Source organism: Heliangelus exortis, chromosome 5 (genome assembly GCF_036169615.1).
Source record: "Heliangelus exortis chromosome 5, bHelExo1.hap1, whole genome shotgun sequence".
NCBI classification, from domain to species: domain Eukaryota; kingdom Metazoa; phylum Chordata; class Aves; order Apodiformes; family Trochilidae; genus Heliangelus; species Heliangelus exortis.
The window spans coordinates 42,963,832-42,979,885 of record NC_092426.1 but is presented as its reverse complement, the minus strand read 5'-3'; the positions used below and the strand labels follow the sequence as shown (position 1 = coordinate 42,979,885).

General features: G+C 37.8%; 1 protein-coding gene across 2 annotated transcripts in view; it reads left to right on the top strand.

Annotated features, from left to right (window-relative positions):
• The first annotated feature begins 1,897 nt into the window (after positions 1 to 1,897).
• EHF (ETS homologous factor) overlaps positions 1,898 to 16,054 on the top strand; it is a 35,807-nt gene continuing 21,650 nt past the window's right edge. Inside the window, exon 1 of one of the 2 annotated variants that reach the window (XM_071745044.1) lies at positions 1,898 to 2,064. The gene's annotated coding sequence lies outside the window, so the exon portion shown is untranslated. The remainder of the gene's footprint in view (positions 2,065 to 16,054) is intronic. The other variant, XM_071745043.1, reaches the window with a different exon arrangement.

Sequence of the window (16,054 nt, the reverse complement as noted above, 5' to 3'; positions counted from 1 at the left end):
CCTGGGAAGGGAAGTGCTCTTTATTGTTTTCTCATTACTTTGCTTACTTCTTAGCTTTTTCCTGCTCTGGATTCATCATTGTTCTGATAAGTCATTATTTTGATGATGAAAGGTTTAGTATAAATATTCAGAAAGTCATGAACTGGTATGCAAATACTTATACTTGGTAACATTAATGCTTAGAGAAATCTTACAGGTCCTAGACCTACTTATGAAAATTCCAAATAGTTGCCTAGCTGTTTTCTGTGTCATTGTTAGCCCTTGGTATCATAACCACAAGACAATACTACTCTCCAAGAGGGACATTTACAGCCTTCTTTTTTCTTCAAGGACAACTTTCTTTCATAGGTGGGAGTCAAGATGAACAGACATGGAACTTATGGACTATAACCTGGGTGAAAAACAAGGGATCTTCCCAAGCAACCCATGTATACTTACCCAAGAGCACCTTATTTGTATGAACAAAAGCAACTCAGGTTTTCATGTAATTTATGCTAGTGCGGATGATAGCAAGGAAGGAGTCTGAGTTACACTACTTATCTCGAAATCAAGTTCAACGAAAATAACATGTATGAAAGGTTTCCCCTACACTGGCCATAAGCCTTGTTTAATAAATAATAGTATCTCTGGATGCTGAAGGACAATTCACTCTCTGTTCTTGGTAAACGTAGCACTGAGAATGCTTGTCAGCATCTGTCTGGAGAGAGATTTATGATGGGCCCTGGAACTAAAAGTGAACAAAGACTGGAAAATTCACTTCACAGAGACTGCTGAAAAGTCAGTGTATAATAATATTCAGCACTTCTTGTGTTTCATGCATAATGTTTAATGAAACCTCAGAACTTTCCTGTGTTACTACATTTTCATCTGTTTTCATGTTAGATGAATTTTCTGACTGAAATAATGAGACAGAGATGAGGGTTCATATTTTCATTTAGACACCTCATTTCCTGCACAAGTTCACTGTTGCAGGTTTAAGGGGTAACACACACAGTAAAGGATAACTTTGGACTCTGAGCTCTTAAAACTGCTCTAACAAGCACAGATATTTCATAAGAAAACTGCTTTTCCTTGCTCTTCACCCCACTTGAGAGTTGAACTGATGACAGAATTAGTGAAAGGACTCTAATGCCATGCCCAGGTCATGGCTCACAGGAACAAGGAAAAATATTTTGCCTGACTTATGTGGGCTGTGAAGCAGGTGCCTTAAGAAAAGCTTTACCTTCCTCCTGCTGATCTTAACCTTCAGAATCAGAAATTTTAAAAGCAGAGAAATTTAAGAGCACACATCTGATGATTTTCCATCCTAATAATCTGTAGGTAGCTGATTTCAGCCCCATATATACATAGTGATGATTTTTTTCCTTTTTTTTTTTTTACACTTTCTCTCAAATATCCAGAGAAGCTGGAAGACCAAGGTTGTCCTCTTTCTGCATACACATGGTGGTCAGGGTATGAAGAGAAAGAATTGAGCCCATGACATTGGCTTACCCAGTACATCTCCCTGCCTGCACAAGGCTTTTTCCATACCATGTATCTCCTAGCATGATTTCCAGACTAGGAAATTTTTATTTAGGAAATTCCTGCTTTTCACTTCTCATTTTGATTAGAAGCTCCCTATGTACCTGAAATAACCTCCATTAAAAAAAAAAAAAAAAAAAAAAAAAAGGATGGTCTTAAAAAAACAACTACAAAGAAATCAATCCTTCATCCATTACCAGGTTTTTCTTTTGTTCTGGAACACACGTGTAACCCGGTTAGACCTGTTCTCTTTGAATACTGAGGACTGAGCTGGCCTTATGCAAATACTCCCAACCTCATTTTGGTTGTTGTTGTTGCAGATCCAATCAAATGAGCAGGAAGTGACCTAAGGAATTTCCCTATTGGCTCCCTGAGAGTTCAGCAAAATGTTTTAAAATTAATATCACATCCATTTATCTTCACTCCAGGGAGTCTTTATGAGACATATCCTCGTACCTGTATTTACTGAACCTACTGTTCTGTACACAGATTTCTCACTGCCTCAGTTAAGGATTGCCACTCCAGAATCTGCAGCTAAATGAGGTAAGGTCTTTGGGTTTGTTTGGTTTTGGTTTTGTTTTTTTTTAATTTTTAAATTTTTTAATTTTTTTAAAATATAGTTCTCCTACACTGTAAAATTGATACTAATGGGGAAAAAAAAAATGAAGAGAAAAAATGTCTACTGGACTCATGCCTACCTTACCGAGCCCCTCCCTTCCCACTCTGGAATAGCAGCTAAGCTTATTTGGTCAAAAGGCTGTTCTAAGTTACAATAAAGACTTCTGGTTTCCTATTTTGAGCTGGTATCTTACTTCTGTTAAAAAACTTCTGTTGTGTTTATGTTTTATTGGGACCATATCTGCTGCCTTTACCCAGAATGTCAATGACTTGGAATTTAACTAGTGGCTTTTTCATAAGTACTTAAAGTTTGCTGAAAATTCTTTGTATTATATGATGTATCTAATAATATTTTGCATTGTAAATCTGCTGCTTTTGTCCAGAAAGTGGTCATATGTTCAGTAAGACAAAGGGTGAGAAAGTGGACCTTCTCCACACCATTGAGAGTGCTGGTGTTGTGGAACCGGGAATATTTTACAATGACAATGTTTCTGTTGCTTTTAGCCATGAGGATATTGATGGTGATGGTGATTGTGTCGATAACAAAAAACCCTAAAGTTCACTTATAGTTTTCCTCAGTTTTATCCTCAAGGCAATTTCTTGGCAGTTTCTGTGGTGAGAGAGATTCCTCTGATCTTATTCTCTTTCAAGTTAAAGCACTGCACAGAATCCAGCTCAAGCACTGAGTAGGTAAATACAGTGTGAGTAGAGGCCTGCAGTATCTTTAGCTATTTAATTTGTTTCTCTTTCAATCATAATTTTATTTGAATAGAACCAGAACAGGCCCCTTAAGGTATAAACACAGCTGTTCATGTAATGGTAGAAATGAATGTAAAGAAAAAGCTGCTCAAAATCCATATTGATTTTGGAAAATATGCGTAATGGGCTTAGTCTGCATTTTACCATGAGACATTTTAGTCATCTTGTCGTCGAAAGTACATCCAACAATCCTTTTTTTTCCTGGTCTTTAGACAAAGAAAAAAGTTCATAGTGACAGAAATGAACCTTCAGATAAATGTTTCCTTTGGTGATTTTATTTGTACTCGCATTGTATAGGACTGTGCTAAATATAACCATTTGCACCAGTGCTTCCTGCAATTTGTGAAAATTGTAGTTGAATTAAAATTTTGTTTTGATAGCAAATTTGTGGGTAGCAATTTAAGCCATCTTTCTGAAATCTATTTTGCACTTTAGAAAATACCAAGTTTGAAAACATAGCAGTTTTATATTTATTGCAAATGCTGAAACAGTTTTAATTAAAATTAGAAAAACTGCAGGATTAAGGTGTTTCACCAACAAATATCACAAATATTGACAGTTTAGTTCCTGCTCCTTTTAGTTCTCAAAACCAGAAAGTATTGTTGTGATAGTAATATAGGACTTACCAGAATTTTTCAAGTTTAATTAGGTGGCTAGAAGTAGAATTTATTTCCAGTCTTGAAAAAAAAAAGAGTCCAGCAGTCCAACGATAACAAATTCACTAAAAATTAAAGTTCCCCAGTAATTAAATACCTTTCCTCTAAAAAAGATTTTATCCCATTTTCAGTCTGACATGGTGTAGTTTCACCATTTAGTCACCTGATTTTGTCTTTTGATGGTTAATGTGAAGTTCACCCACATGACATGTTTCTGTTCCTTGTGTAGGTAGCTGGGCATAAGTCCTTCCTTAGCCTAGTCTTTCATACTTGTGGCAGTCCAAGCTACACAGGTTACTTCCTCTCATGGAAAAGCTTAAATGACAGTGAAAACCTCTAGGACTTCGACCTGTTCCCCTGCAAACAATTCAATCCTTTAATCACTTGAATGGTTCCCTCTAATTTTTCAAAATCTGCTGCAAAATTTGGATGTCGGGACTTGAAATGGGTCGTAGGAATAGAAGCACCAAACACAAAGGTTATATATATGTCAATGTACGGGGAGTTATAAAGTGTGCCCAAGAATTTATTTAGAGTCATAGGCCTGCAGAGCCCTTTGGGCATTGGGCCTATCTGTGGAGATGAGGTTTTCATTAGTAGAGCTGATGTTGCTTGCTTGCATTTTTCTTCCATTTTTTTCCTAGTCCTAATGTCACTTTTAAAGTCTACAAGGACTGTAAAGAAATGTATTTTTCCCAAATCATAGTATAAAGGAGCTCATGTCAGACCAGAATAATGCTTTGTTTGCCCTGGAACAAATTAGGTAGCACTTCACTGCAATATATAGGGTGACAGCAATATATAATATCCCAGTCATGGTGAGATCAGATAATAGAATATGGTGTGTTTAACACTGGAAATTATTGCCCTGTTGTCACCTGTGAAAATATGCTGTGGTATTGCCTCAGTAATTTCATATTACTTCATATATTCTTATGGTGTTGTGAGTTTTCAACAGTGGTGGAAACAGACAATAGGACAATTGGAAAAATCCAAACTTAAGTAATTTGTCTCCCACTGAACTTCCTCATTTGTTTTTCATTTCCAATGAATTTCATTGTTAACATCTGTGTTTGTTCTGTCTGGGAGGTGCAAGGTAACAATTTGCAATGGAGAGGGATTAAACGAAACAAAAAAAAAAATCATCCAAAGACACAGAAGAAGAGAGAGAAGACAGAGAAAAGAGAGGATTTCTGTGGGTCTGTTTGTGTCAAGACAGGACTCACATGCCTGCTGCAAGTCCCACAGCAATTCTCACAAAAAAACCCTGACACAGTGAGGATGAAATTCTACACCTAGTGAAGAAAGGAGTATTTATGTATAATTCTCATTGAAGAAAATTAATAATTTTATTGATTCATTGAACTCAGAGAACTGTGCATGATCCATTCCTTCCCAGAATCAGCGCCTTCTTTCTTGTTCACAGTCTTTATAAACATACCTAACTTAGTCTCTGGACCAATTAATTCAGTCTTCTCTCAGGAAAACTTTTCACTAACAGCAGTGCAATCTGGACCTATTCTGTGAAGTCTGCCATTGTGTGCTTTCTATTATTGTTTACTTGCTTAGATTCAATTTCTGCACAAGTGTGGAAGCTCTTTCTCTGGCACAATGAATACCATGGCTGTGAACTGTCTGTAAAAAGAGACAGACTGGAAACTGGGTATTACAGGACACAGGCTGTCTGGCCTAAAAATTTATCAGTGTGTTAAGACCAAGCTATGGATAGAGATGGATGACCCCCTTCTTATTCTGATGGCAATGTGACCTCCCATTGCAGGATTTCCTGTGGTTTTGCAGTTCTCTCTCACAACCCTTCCTACAGTTGTAGAATAGGTATAAAGGGTTTGCTGTGAATGAGGAAACGAACAGAAATCTTAGCTATTTCTGTATCTCACATAGTTTGTGATGTTTACTGAAGAAAATTCCCTATCCAGTCTCACAGCTTAGTTACTATTGAGCTTTCAATCATAAAGTTGTGGGGATTTCTTTCTAATAATAATTGTCTTGTGAGCAGCAGCAAAGACCAGCACTGTGTCCATCGAAGCACACCACCTTCAGCCAGTCAGAAAACCCTGTCCACTCTAACTACAGACGTCTGCTTTTCATTCTTCCTGTCCTTAGCTTCAGCACACTCTGCAACTTAAGTATATTTTGGCCCCTGATAAACCAAGGATTTATTTCAGTAGATTTTCAAGGAAAAAAGTGCATTGCAAACTTGGTAAGGGTAAAATTCATAAGTATCATTGCTGATAGAAAGGGTAAGCAAAGAAGGGTTTGTTCACATAGATGGAAAAGAAGAGGCTTCTGTGGAAGTTATCAGGAGGCTTTCTTAGTATGAGACTTGCTTTGAGCTCCACTGGGGATGCAGCTTGTACCAAATCCCTCACTGAAAGCATAAAATACTTGCAACATTTGTTGTTCATTAGTCTATAGAAGGATGAGAATGAATAAACATGGAGTCCTGTAGCCGGTGGAGCAATCAACTGGCATTTGGCATTTTGTGTGTCTGCCGATGAGGAAGAGCTCCCAAAGGCTTCTCTTCCAAAAGCTGACACTGTGGTTAGCTATTCTCTGCTGATTTGATGAAATGTGCTTCACAGGAATGTGTCTGAGAACCATCAGACCAAGCTGCTATCTGGGGCTGGATTATCACTGGTTATAGACCAGTAAGATGTAATAATGAAAGAGAATTGGTTTCCAGTGGTAAAAAGAAACTTATTCTGCTTAAAGGATCTGCAAACACATAGACTAAAGGTTCCCGGCTATTACTGAAGAAGGATGCAAGCATTAAACACTTGTGATATTTCTCATCTAACAATCAGATTAAGACAGAATAGTCTCCTGAGCCTCTACAAGCTTGTAAGGATGAAGCAACTATTAGTAAAATAGTTGCTTAGTAAAATTGTCCAGATTACTAGTGGCATCTTCAGCTCTGGGCTTTCTTTCATCTAGAAGTGAGCAGGTAAATAACTTCTATTGCTATGTAATTAACAAATCTTTGTTAAACTGCTCAAGGTGCTATGGTCAGGAATCAGAACAGGTCCATTATATACTGATTACCCCCAAACTGTCCTAATGGTTTTTACTGAAACATATTACTATTAAACAACAGTTTAGAACCTTGTATCTTGATGATGCACTTTCAAAATATGTTTAGTTAAGCAGTTTCATAGATTGGCATGGCTACAGAGGGGCTTTAGCAGAGAGTCAAATTCTGACACATTTAGGAGCACCATTCTCATCTCCTTTGCAGTGTGGTCTCACACACTGCTCACATAAAGCAGACTTTATTTGTAATATCCCCAGGCAGTTGTCCTGACAAAGAAATACGAAACAGTTTTAGAAGGCTGAATCAATAGGTGTATAGATGAGTAAAATATATTTACAAATATATTTACAAATTTATCAAGATAGATACAGTTTTTCCTTCATTTAGTGACTTACTAACCCTCCCTAAGACTTTTTTGATGGGGTTTATTAATTTGTAAGATCAGGCAAAACCTTCTTTTTCTTTTTTAGAATCTCAAATCATTAAATGCTTTTAGAGGACAGTCAAATTGCAGCTAATCCAGTAGATTTTTCTTAGTCTGCCTGCAGCCACTCCCAGTACACATGTACTGACACAAACACACTGTCCTAAGTATAAACACAGGCACATCCCTTTCTTCCTGCACAGGCTTTCTTTCTTTACTTTTTAAAATAGGAATTCATATATTTGCCCCAGTTTCAACCAATTTCACTTGCTCATCTGTTTAACTCCTTCATGTTATCGCTTAAAATGCACAGCTATTTCTATTTGGTATTTGGTATACATATACATTTTCTCAAAAGGCACGAATAAGTGATTATCATTGTCCTGGAACACTTGCACAGCCTGAGAGCTGATGTGGCCAAGGCTGCCCTTCCCCAGACCCCAGACTATGAGCAGCAGGCTTGCAGCCCAAGCCCCAGCCAGGTTCCTCTATGCTAGCATTGATATAATGGAGGGATGCAAAGACTAAAAGGTGTTAACATAAGCAGTGCTACTTTACATATAAAAAACTAACAGGGCTTTGTGGCACTTAGAATAAGGGTATCAGCCTGCCTGATGCTGTGACATACCATCAATATTAAGAATCTTATGAAGATTTAATCATTAAAGAGAACAAGAAAGAAAATCATCCAGCACCTGAATGCATGTATTAAAAGGATCTCTGCTAACACCGCCTTCCTAAAACAATGTTAAAGTTGGTAATAAACCTCTTTTTGAAGAAAATAATTGTTTGAAACAGTTGGGAATTTTAAAATTGGTTTTGTTGGTGAAACCTATTCCAGTTACCTTCAGGACTAAGTGAGATACATACCTGTAACAAGGAACAAAAAGAACTAAGGGAATTAAGCTTTTTTCCTGCCTCTGACTCCTCCAACCTCCATTTTATAGACCAGCCACAAACTCTGCAGTTGCTATAAAACCAGGCACTCCTGTTCCACAGATAGATAACTGAAGATTATGTTTTTACTTGTTTTAGTAATTAGAGGTATATGGTGGCATTTGAAAAAACCTTCCTTGGACTGGTCACCCAGTTCACCTGAGCAGAAGGAAAAAAATGGAAGAGAGAGGAAAAAATGAAAAAAAATTATAAATAAATAAATAAATAAGGAGGAAGAGAAAGATTAGTAGTGATCTTTGAAAGAGGACAAACAGGACCGCAACTTTGACGTCTCAGGTAGCCTTTGAGAAGTGAACTCTGATGGTCTAGAAAGGCTGCATTTCAGTATTACCATAGTGAGGTTCTGCAGAGGGTTCTCTGGTGGGTACATGCACAATAGCCATGCTAGGTAAGTTTATTGCTGCTAGTGCAGCTGCCTCGTGGTGGCATTACTGCCTGTTCGCAGTAATATCTTAGTTTCAAGTTTGACATTTTCGGTCTTTTAGAAACAATTCTACATAAGCGACTGAGTTGGACTTTTGATACTTGAACAGCTTGAATATAGGTTTTTACATGTCAGTTGATTGTGAATTGTGATGGGGATCCTCCCCCTCTATTGCCAGAGAATTTGCTTTTTGAAATTCTTTTAATTAACTGTGATTTTAAAATAAAATAAAATAAAATAAAATAAAATAAAATAAAATAAAATAAAATAAAATAAAATAAAATAAAATAAAATAAAATGTTTTGAAATAGCGACAGTTCCAAAGAACGAAACTTAGCCAGTTCTACTTAAGGCATTTCTAGCTCACTTTCAGGATATGAGGCATAGAATAATCTTGGTTTTAGTCTGACCAGGTGTCCTTTTTATAGAAAAGCCTTTCCATTATGTAACACCTTCTCATTGCCCTCAAAAAAACCCATGACCATCCTAACTCATATGCATGTTGAAATTTTTGCTGGAGACATAATGCAGTGGATAGTAATGGACCTTGAGTTGCAAGATATAAGTTGGACTGACTTGTTCATTTACTTGTTATATGACAAATAATTTCAGCTCTATGTCTCACTTTTCCTATGTGCAGTAAGGAGGTAATGCTAGTTTCTTCCCTCTTTTCCATGCTTTGTGCTATTTACTGTCTTCTCTGTCTGTGTGGACTCTTCCTTTTGTGCTTTGTGGTTTTCAGTGTTTCAGGAGTCCTTCCATCAGCATACTGCTTTTACAGTAGATGTGTGCTGCAGGCTTAGTGCTCAGAAGAACTTAAAAGTAGCCCAGTCCCAGATGAATACCTATTTCACACTGAATTTTTTTTTTTCTTTAAATAGCAGATTAAGGTTTGGAGTGTGTATAGGTTCATATGAGAAGGCAAACCCTCCCAGTGCTTCAGGTTTTCCCTCAAGAAACTTCCTTTACTACTTACATTTTATTTATTGGTTTTTCCTGCTCAATGTGTCTCAGCTGATTTTTCTTTGTGCATTTTGTGTGACACCTCCTCTGACTTAAGTCTTAGAACTGTGTGCTACGTTGACCTGTTCAGATTTTCAGTTGATGGAAAAGTACAGTGTGTAGCTCTCCTCCTGACACCAGGCTATCCTGTAGCAAAGGACTATTTATGAAGCAGGAGAGAGTTCATGTGAGAATCAAAAGGGTACATTTGTGCAAAACCCAGTGGGAAAAGCTCTATCGTCAAACCGGCCCAGGCTGTTGAGGCAGATGCCTAACTTTGCTCTTTTGTTTATATTCCAACAAATCAAAGCTGACCTGTGTTGTTATCAGAGTAGAGCAGCAGGTGCAAAAAAATAACTCTGCTGCCAACTCAAATGAAAGGTTAAGACTAATACCCTCTGGGAGGTATTGAGCAGATAACAGAGAACCAATGCCAGCAACTGAATTAACGGCTCTGTTTATGGTGGGGTTTACTTAATAACCTGCTCCTAATACTGACACATAAATACTCTATTGTATTGTTTAACGCCACTGGAGAAAGCAATGGAAACAGGATGGACAGCTCTCACTGTGCCTGGTGAGAGGGAGCGGCACTCTACAAGTGTTGATTCTCCAACCACATGCAGGAAAGAGGACAGAAGCTGTTCTCAGCTTTTACAAAACTGTGGAGACATTGCATTCCACAGTGACCTGGCTTACCTATAACAGGTGGCTGTAGAGTGAGGAAACCAAATTCCTCCCATTTTCTACTTGTTTTAATGAAGGAAGGGAGCAGAAATGAGCTCCAGCATATATGTCAGGTACTGTCCCAGCCCGCATCCTGGGTGTGTGAAGTGAGTGAGCCTGCTGCTACATCCAGGGGTGAAGCAGATAGCTCTGGTGCAGCCCAGTGCAGCAGGATGCCAGGGCATTGGTCTTGCAATCTCTTATTCTTTACACAACAAATACAATATGAAGAAACCACACGGTTATAGCTGGCCTCTGTATAAATGTTTACTAAATACACACAAACATGTAAGCCTGAATGACAGTCAAAGTAATGAATGGTCAGACAGCAGGTTTCAGCAATCAGTGAGCATTGCTGAGCTATTTCAGTCATAGCCACCCACTTCAGGACACTTTGATCTGCAAACAACCGCCCATCTTGGGATATTTGGTGGTCTAGAGAGAAATACAGGGGCAGGAGGTATCCTGTCTGGAAACTATCATGCAGGTGGGGTTGGTGAGTTCCAGCGTGGCACTAGGCAACGTGGCTGACCCAGGCAGCAGAGTTAATAGTCAGCTGTATAAACTTTTCCTGTTGGCTGCACAGAGTGGTCCTTTCCACCATGAACCCTGCAGTGCTTCTGCTATTTCTCCTTGAAATACCCCTTTGTTATTAGGCCAGCAAAAATGTATGATCAAATTGTGGTTGGTCAAGCAGTGGATTGTAATAAGGTATAAACAGTGCTATTGACCAGGTTAGTCCCACAAGCTACTTAGTTTACGTTAAAATGCTTCATGTTCAACTTCTCTGTCCTGGCTAACCTGTTCTGTGCCCCTCATGTATTTAATGAAGAAACATAATTGATTTGTAGATTGACTAAACCAATTAACGTTAAAAATAGTAGTCCCAGTGGGAAAATTTGCCTGTTCCCTAAGACACTTCCCTGGTTTTTATTGTTAGTGATTGGGATTGTTACCAATTAGTGATTTGACTGTTAGCAATTAGTGATTATTACTGTTGAGGACCAGACTAGTCCCATGAGAGCAGTGCTGGTGGGGATAGTGTTTAAAATAAACTTCTCCATGAAATACTTGGCTGCTGCAGAGTTTCTATATCTGCATGGAGGTTTAGGTTAGATATCAAGAATAGGTTTCCCATCCAGAGGGCAACGGAGCAGTGGCAGAAGTGGTCAGGGAAGTGGTCACAGCACCAAACCTGCCTGAGTTGAAGAAGGGTTTGGATGATGCTCTCGGGCACCTGGTGTGATTCTGGGGGTGCCCTACACAGGGACAGGAGCTGGACTTGAGGATCCTGATGGGTACCTCCCAACTCAGCAGATTCTGTGACTCTATTCATGGCTGTTATGTCAGAAATACTTCAGCGCCAGATGAGAACCAAATGTGAATAAAATACAAATACTATTGTTATTATTGTCATTATTTACTAATAACTGAACCATCACAGGCTACCTGTTAGCAGTATGGAAAGCAGTTCCCTTGATATGCTATTAGCCTTTAATGCAGAGCAAACAAAAGCTGTCAAGGAAGGTAGAGGGAAGTGGTTGGGAAACCAGAGCCAAGGAAAAAGGAGAAGGTGTTAGAACATGATGGTAATATTTTGTTAGCTGATGAGGTTCTTGCCTAATTATAGACATGTGGCTTGTCAAGCTACAGGGGCATCTAGAGTACTTTTTGGCCATTTGTATATTTAGTGTATTGTAGGCAAAAGAAAGGTGTTTAGCAAAAGGAGATTAGGGAGATGAGCTGGCTCCTGGTTAGAGAAAGGGTATACCAGAGAGATAGGAAAGACTTGAAAGGAGGTGTAAAGTTATTCCATGAGGTGAAGGAAGAATAAAGGGCAAAGGCAATTTTTCCCATTATTGTGTTTTCCAAGACTCCATATCCCTCAGGCTATCCTGATGAATCTATGGCAAATGACTTCTAAACATTCAGGAAAAATGGTTGACCCAAATTATCATGAACTTGCTGACATGGTGCAAAGAGTACAAAAGGAGTGCCATAAAGGACTCAAAGCCATGTTTTGCAGCACCAATTACAAAGAATAAAAAAATTAAAAGCCCGCTTCTTTATTTTTTTCCAGTTTTTAGATAATGTCTTTACTTGTTCCAAATATTCTAAGCATGTTAATGCAAAAATTGCATGAATGTTTACCACCAGAAATAAAATATTTCCTTGAATGGCTTTTGTCTTTGCCCTATGATCAGCAATTCTACTAATAATATGCAGATCTCTGCACAGATCTTCTGCAAGAGGAGAATAAGATTTTTAACAGTAAAATAAATTATGATCTTTTTTCACAATTGGAAACCAGTGGCATAGCAAAAAGAGGCACAGCAAGCCTGAGATGTAGCAAGGAAGCAATGGTTCTCAAACACTGGATTGTTGTTATTGGCAGGTTCCAGTTCACTGTTTCCTCTGCTAAGATAACTATAGATAAAATTTACAGCTGTACCAATATTTGGCAGTTAGCTCTGTCAGAAACATCTATACCTTAAGGACTTTCTGTTCAGAGTTAACCTTCTGTTTGCTTCTGGTTTAGAAAAATAAACAACCCCTTCTAGAATTTTACTTTTTATTTTAGCTGTACTAATGAATACCTTGAAGTTAAAGTCAGTTCATATGAAGACTGTTGATCGTGGAAAAAAAACAAGAGATTAAAAACAAACTTTGAAACTTTACATCTCATTAAGTAAATTTTTTTTTCCTTTTATAAGGTGAACTTTGTTCTCTCTCAAAAAAAATCCCAAACAAACAAACAAACAAAATAACAAAACCAAAAAGCACCAAGCTATGGTTTTCTTTTTAAATTACATCATTAAAAGAGAAATAAGAACCAAACCCTGGAGCAAAGTGATATCTCAGATACAGATCTAGTTCCTGACTTTTCTACCCAAGCTTCTCTTTACTTAAAATATATATTCAAGATTTTTAAGCATCTATATGTGCATGTTAAAACATCCACCACATATCTCTTACAAAACTTGCCTTGCAGTGCATCATGAAAATCAGAACTTTAGTAATAAAAGATTCCAATCAAGCTTTATTTGATTTTGTTTATCATGATCTTATCTGTAATGTTGATAAATGTTAAATGCTCCTTTGCTATTAATCTTCCCTTTTCTGGTCTTCCAGTTTACTTTCATACATACATTTAATATATAAGGTTCAAAGAAGACAAAAGAATAAACCAAACACTTCCTTTCCAAAAGCCCACAACAGCAAATGATCAAGGTCTCTATGTAGTCACTGGAAGCTTACCAGAAGTTAGTTTTGCACATGCAAAGGTGGGTTTATGCATATGAACCACAACTGTATATACCAAAAATATAGAAGCATAGGAATGTACAGTTCACAGAGGTAAAGATGAGCAAAATGTTGGCCTCAAATGCTCAAACCAGAATCCTGAATACAAAGAGTTTCAGAGACTATCTAGAAAATTTTATTACAAAAATCATTCCTTGATCTTCATAGTTATGTGATTCAGTAAACAATTTTTTTACTGTGGACCAAAGGTACATATCATGGACTGAAAATGAAATGCATCCAACACTCACTAGGTTATACTACGAATAATGAGAGTGATCGTAGTGCTTCTTCATATGAACTTTCTTCAAAGTTTCAAAGACTTTGGAAACAATTTTTTTATGTAGCATGTTTGCAATGATATAATGCAGTGTCTTAAGATTTTCACCCATCAGGCTGCACAGGCTGATATCAGAATGCTACCTTGCAGGTCACAGCAAAGTGGTCCAAAGTTAAGCTTTAAGTTTTCTGGTTGTTTTTAGTTTTTTTGGGTTTTTTTAGGCTTCTCTCTGCTTTTTAGGCACTAAAACAAAGGGATGGAAACAAGGAAGTATGTGATGGCTACATGTGGATCTACATGGCCAGAAGAGATCCTGACACACTACAGCAAAGGTCATATCTGAAAGTGAGCTGAAGCAGGGATGATATCTTATCTGGAAGCTTGGTACAGACACCAAGGATGAACCTATGATGTTAGCAAAATAGGAAGAGAGATATTAGAGGGCAATATCAGGTCTACCCATAACTGCATGTATAGGCACATTGGCTCAGAATAAGACCTTAGAACCCTGGTAATAATGCACATGAAATGAGAAGAAAAAAGTGAACCCAGAAGACTCAGAGCCCACAGTAAAATGCAAACAGGTTCTAAACATTCATATATTCAGTTTGTGGCTGCCCTTACTCCCCTTGAAGATGTAAAATAGGTGGTTGTAATGCAAAACAGATAATTGATCATATACATTACACATAAAATACATTTATGTTTCTGAAGTAATCATATGCATAAAGCAGGTCCACCTGCTTTGTTGTACATGTCCTTTGTTTCTGGTGACTTAGAAACTCTACCCAGTTGGTTGTCTTTTGATTTTTCAAGAAGAAGATTAAAATCCAGATTCTATTCCTCTGAAGATTATTTATTACCTGGTATCATTTGTTTTGGATCATTTAAGTGCTTGACTGTAATCCAAGGTGCAGTAATGATCTAAAATATTTAACATACTCTGTAGATACTTGTTCCATAAAGTCCAAGCCCTGAAAAGCAGGGATTGTGTCTTCACTGTATACATAACATACTTCAAAGAAAATAGACCCTGGTGAAATCTACATTTGAAGTTCAGACATTATGTCAAAATGGGAAAAATGGGGAAGGATCCCATAAGTAAATATGCCAAAGGAGATCCACCCTTTTGAACACGCCAGGAGGAGTTGCACTGAGCTTGTCTCAGCTAGAAGTCCCTAGACTTTGCATAGCTTATGGGTGGAGTCATAGTTTAATAGTTTCAGTCAGTTTTGCCTTAGATGTCTTGTGTTTTGCATAAAGCACATAGCATTTTAAACCAGAAGGCTGTGGGCTCCCTTCCCCTATGGGCCTCACCCCCTCATCTTTATAATTAATGAGACCCTTAGTTCAGTTCTGTGTTGTAACATAAGCAACCATATAAATCAAAGTCAGAGCAATCACTGTTTGTAGTACTTTAGGATTCACTCGTTTTCTTTTTAGTACTCACTTACTTTTCATACTGTGTTCAGTATTTTCCTGTCATGTAATATGAGCTGTTCTCGAGAGATTTTGGTTCAAAGAAAGGTGCAAGTCATTGCTTGGATGTAAAGACTCTTGGGGTGAATGTGGAAATGGGCATCCAAGTAATTTATTTTCAGATCACACCTGTAGTCCACTAAAATAATTTGCATAGGGTGTATTATACAGTGTTCAAGGCTCAAGGATTTGTAAATATGTTTTTCTGTATTACTGTATTTGTTCCATGGGTAGGCCGAGGCTCCTTGCTCTTTCCAGAGCACTCTTACTCATAGTGGTCAGGCAGTCAAGAAAGACAAGAAGAACAGAGCAGATGATCTCCTGTTACTGCCAAATTGCTAGGCTGTGGCTTGGCGAAATCTCCTGACTTTAGCTGAACTTTCATTAGGAGACCTTCAGGGATCAGTCTTTGAATATCACCTGATAATACTCAATGCAGGTGGAAGATCCTTCTTAATTTATTTTCTTTTGTGAATGCATTCATCCCTTCCCATAAGACTCCCTAAAAAGACTGTTGCTGAACCCCAGTGCACAACTATATTTAATCTTGTCAACTGAGCAGAGTGTTATGTGCTTTCTCTCCTAAGTGTTTCATGTTTCTAGTAGGGTTACAAGGTTATACTCCAGAGATACCTCTTCTTAAAAGTAAAAGAAAGGAAATGTGTGCACACAATGTGTGCAATGCATACACACAGAGGTATATGTGTGTATATAAATACATGTGTGCATATACTCAATCCAGGTGTCATTTCATTTATAATCTACTGTGTTTTAGTACAGAGACAGATCCCAAGATCTCTATATGGTTTTCCAAAATCCCAGCTCAGCTAGAATCCCCTTTTGATGCATTTTC